The sequence below is a fragment of the Bubalus bubalis genome, chromosome 3 (genome assembly GCF_019923935.1).
Source record: "Bubalus bubalis isolate 160015118507 breed Murrah chromosome 3, NDDB_SH_1, whole genome shotgun sequence".
In the NCBI taxonomy this organism is placed as follows: domain Eukaryota; kingdom Metazoa; phylum Chordata; class Mammalia; order Artiodactyla; family Bovidae; genus Bubalus; species Bubalus bubalis.
The window spans coordinates 154,857,358-154,862,160 of NC_059159.1; the positions used below are offsets into that span (position 1 = coordinate 154,857,358).

A 4,803-nucleotide genomic window follows, 5' to 3' on the forward strand; every position below is an offset into this window, starting at 1 on the left:
TCAATTTAGAGTAGACTCTTTCATGTTTTCAATATTTGATATTAGTTATTATTGCTACAGGCATGTGTATAAGCTTTCTAATCTTTATTGATTTTGCTTAACTGGAAACGTCGTGGAGTGTGTAACTTCCCCGGTTCTGTCTCACTGCAACAAAAATTGGAAGTGATGGACAGACCAGTGTTACAGCTACATGTTACAGCTCAGTTTTATTTGGCAAGCACAGGAAAATGCATCCTTGAGGCATGAGGGCGGGCCGACACAAAAGACACGAGGAGAAGAGAAGAACCCTCCCCACCCCAGCTCAGTTTTGGCTCCTCTTTTTATGTGTGTGTGTGTGTGCTTTTTTTTTTTTTTTCCTCCTCCCCCTGAGCATTCCCTATATAAACTGGGCTAGCCATGAGGGCTGTTTGTTTTACCTGCTATTCTCACTCCAGTACTCAGACATTCCTTTGTTCTCTTTTCCTGGGCTTTTCCCTTGTTTGTCTTTTAGCCAACAGCCACCACCATTCCAGGCTCGTTTTTCCTATTTTAACTACTTAACTAAGCAACTAACACACACACACACAACATAAATACTATACATTTATATATGTTGACATATACCCCAATGAATACGGATAAATATCAATTCAGTGGAAATCCCCACTCCTAAATTCATTCACCAATTAATAAAAATTTAAAAATCAGCCTGCTTCTACCCAGTAATGCTTTTGGAAATCTCTGAAATCTTTTGGGAAAAGAAGTCATCATGGAACATTGTCATAAGAGCAAACTTGGGGAGGGGAGAAGAAGAGTGGGGATAAGGAGAACAAAGAAGAGGAGGGACAATGAGTATGGGACCCAGAGAGGGCAAGCTGTTGGAGAGAAGCCCAAGCATAGTGCAGAGATGGGATAACATTTCTAATGCTGGAACTGAAGCACAGGGACCACATTGTAGTAATAGATATCCAGGTTGCTATTGAACATTTGAGAATCAAGTAAGTGACATTTGCAGTGAATATGACTTCCCTCAATAAATCTAGAGAATAGTCATACAATCCAGTTATGAGGTCTTGGAGAAGTAGAAAGAGTCCAGTGTTTTACCCAAATGCACTGAGTTAAAATGAGAGGCTATCATTTGTAAAAGCAAAACTAAACAAAATTGGAGTATTGGGAAGAAGTTGCTTTCCTGTAAGAGACAAATGTTTCATTTGCTAGTCAAAAGAGCCAAAAAAGCATGTTGTCAAGCCACAATATTTTATTCATCAAATATTCAAATAGAGATAAAGCAAAAAAATTCACTCATTCTAAGAATTCAGTTGGTGAAAAATAACACTGCTCAAATTAGCAGATAATTTCAGTGAAGTTACTACGAAAGACAGAGGAAACAGTCCTGTTAGAATAGCAATAAGATGTCACACTGTAAAGTGAGAAAACGCTTATTCTGGACTAAGAGTACTACATGAAAATGTGCCAGTCTAACACTCTGTGTGGTTTCAAAGGGAGATCATAGATACTGCAACAGCCTCTTATCTCTAAACTGAAGTCACTGTGAGTTGATTCTGGGCAAAGGTTATCGAGTTAAACTGAAAAGTGGTTTCCACAGTCAGTAGCGATAGGGTTTCCTATTTGATAAGAGATATACGTAAAATAGGAAGGAAGGTGGTTTCAATAATAAATGTCTGCCAAGCAGTTACCTGAATCTTTACTTCTTCAACTCAAGTCCCAGAAGCCTCTGTTCTTCCCCCAGGGACAGATAAATTTGAACATAAAGGGTTAGAGGCCCCTCACCCTGCTGTGTCTACTTCATTACCATGAGGTTTCTGAAAACCGACACCAGGGAATATTCCTGCCAAATGTTTCCATCGCTAAAATTTGTTTCCACTCACCTACCTCCTTTCTTACCATAATAACTAGAAGGAAATCTATAGGATTTCTTAAATTATTCTCATATCTTAAAACCAGTCTCTTAGGAAAAGGCCGGCTGGGTTCAATGTCAATGCTCTTTCTCCTTTGGAGCATGAACTCTGCATGGTTGTCTCCTTCCATTTCAGTTAAGCTTTCCTATTCCATCCTCTGGGCTCCTGCAGGGGAAATGTTGTCTCTTCACATCTTCTATTTACTGGCCTCAAAATAATTAGAGACACGTTCCTTGTATGGCTTCTGTGATGATCACAGTGGTAAAATGGACTGGGAAAATCAAACAACAAAAATAAGGAAGTGACAACGTTTTGAGACTTATATAAGACCAGTCATTCAAATCCCTGAGTTATGGCTTTTGTTCCTTTCTGTGATGGTAGCTGGGACCCCCTTATGGCTTTTTCCCCCACCCTACCCCCACTTCCATGTGCATTAAGCTTTTATTCTTTAAAACCAGGCTCACATTCTGCTATTCACCTTCATCCATCCCATGTTTTTACCTCTTTCCCCTCTTATGTTCCATCTGTGGCCCATTTCTCTTCTTATTCTACATATTTTCCAGAAACTATTTATCCACTCCCATGAACATTCGACAACAAGATGATTTTCAATTATAAATCCCCAGTCTAGATGTGTCTTCTGATCCATAGTGTCTACTAGATACCTCTACCTTGACATTAGTGTACACATTAAGCCAAGTGGCATCCTCTCCTCTCCATTCCCACCACTGCTGCCTAATTATCTCTATTCTCTTTGCTCTGACTCAAGTCTCTCCCCCTATAATTCATTCTTCACATACTAAAACAGACTGATCTTGCTTCAGCCACATCTGATATGTCACTGATCTGCCAAAAAGGGATTCATTGACACCTATTTGCCCATAAGATAAAATCCAGATTCTTTAGCCCAATTCATTATGGATAAATTATGTATATTGTGTCACGCTTTCTCTGCAACCCCTGTCTGTGATGGGCCATAGGGTTGTTTATTGTTTTTGTTGTTGTTTGTTTAGTCACTAAGTCATATCATACTCTTTGCAATCCCATACACTATATAGCCTGCCAGACTCCTCTGTCCATGGGATTTTCCAGGAAAGAATACTTGAGTGGGTTGCCATTTCCTTGTTTGGATAAATATAATTCTGATTATGTCTGTGAGGGTGTTTCTAGATGAGATTAACATTTGCATCAGTGGGTTGAGTAAAGCTGATTGCCCTCCTCAATGCAGGTTTTCTTCATCAATCCACTGGAGACCAAGGTAGAGTAAAATATAGAATAAGGGAGAATTCATTCTTCTTGACTGTTTTTTTTGTTTGTTTGTTTGTTTGTTTGTTTTGTAGCTGAGGTCTTCTGTACTTTTACTGGAATTTTCACCATCAACTCTCTTGATCCTTAAGCCTTCAGACCTGAACTGCAATTTAAGTCAATATCTCTCCTGGGTCTCCAGCTTGCAGATGGCAGGTAGTGGGATTTCTCAACCTCCATAACTATGTGAGCCACTTTCTTATAATAAATCATATATATGTATAGATCTTATTGGTTCTGTTTCTCTGGAGAACCATAACTAACACACTTCCCATTATCAAACTTTAAACTTCAGCTAAACTAAACTATTTCAGTTTCCCCAAAATATCTTATTATCACACATCTATGAGCTCGAACATGCTTTTCTTTCTGTTTTTGACAGCCTTTCAAATATTCACACATAGCCACGTACCCTCCGTGATTGGCTAATACTCTATTTAGTGTCTTCACACTCCCACTCTCCAGGAAATAAAGCCTATTAATCCCCTCTAAGAATTTCCATTTTATTTTGAATATATTTTCAGAGTAAATACCAGGTTGAGTATTAGATAATCTATGCTTTACTCAGCGAATAAGATGATGATGATAATAACAACAAAAAAAGTAACTTCCATTATTTACTGAGTGCTTACTGCATGCCAGCTCCCTGCTCAGAAGTCTTCATACATTATTTATTTTAATCTGTCAAGCAACTTGAAGGATATTATCCCCAGGTGGCAATATTGCTCCCTGGCTTTTCCCAGTGGTACAGTGGTAAAGAATCTGCCTGATGATGCAGGAGACGCAAGAGACATGGGTTCGATCTCTGAATCAGGAAGATCCCCTGGAGTAAGAAATGGCAACCCACTCCAGTATTCTTACCTGGAAAATTCATAGATAGAGGAACCTGGTGGGCTACGGGCCCTGGAGTTACGAAGAGCCGCACAGGACTGAGCAAAACTCCACACACATCCCCATTTTTCAGATGTGGAAACTGAAATTTTAAAAGTTTAGATATCTTGCTCAAAAGTATGCAGTTAATAAATGGTAAAGGTGGAGCTGAAACCTAGGTCTAGTCTCATTTTAGTTTGTGCTTTGAACCATTTGAAATGCTGTCACTTTCCCACCCAAAGTTAAAGTGCCATCTCTTAAATTGGCTTATCATTTATATAATAATTCTTGCCTTTCTTTCCATATATATTTTTCTTGAAATTAAAATATAAACAAGGAAATGTTGATAATAAAAAGAAAATTAGCAATTCAATTTGTAAATATGATAGGAGTAACTTTGGCAAGCATATGACAGTCTGTCATCCATTCAACATAAACCCAGTGTACCATTTCCTAGGAGCTTACCTGATACGTCAGTTGGTAAAGAATCTGCCTGCAATGCAGGAGACTGCAGTTCAATTCCTGGATCACAAAGATCCACTGGAGAAGGGAAAGGCTACCCACTCCAGTATTGGGCTTCCCTTGTGGCTCAGCTGGTAAAGAACGTGCCTGCAATGAGAGAGACCTGGGTTCAACTCCTGGGTTGGGAAGATCCCTGCTCTCTCTTAGAACCCTGTTCCCAGTGAAAGTCTGTCGATGACAAAGCATTTGAGGAAGACTTGGAAGGATA

General features: G+C 39.2%; 1 long non-coding RNA gene across 1 annotated transcript; it reads right to left on the reverse strand.

Annotated features, from left to right (window-relative positions):
• Positions 1-1,219: 1,219 nt before the first annotated feature.
• On the reverse strand, positions 1,220-4,179 carry LOC123332438. The gene is made up of 2 exons (XR_006549229.2): positions 4,065-4,179; positions 1,220-2,169 (listed from the first exon to the last, which is right to left on the reverse strand). It is a non-coding gene; the product is annotated as an uncharacterized LOC123332438 (long non-coding RNA).
• Positions 4,180-4,803: the final 624 nt, after the last annotated feature.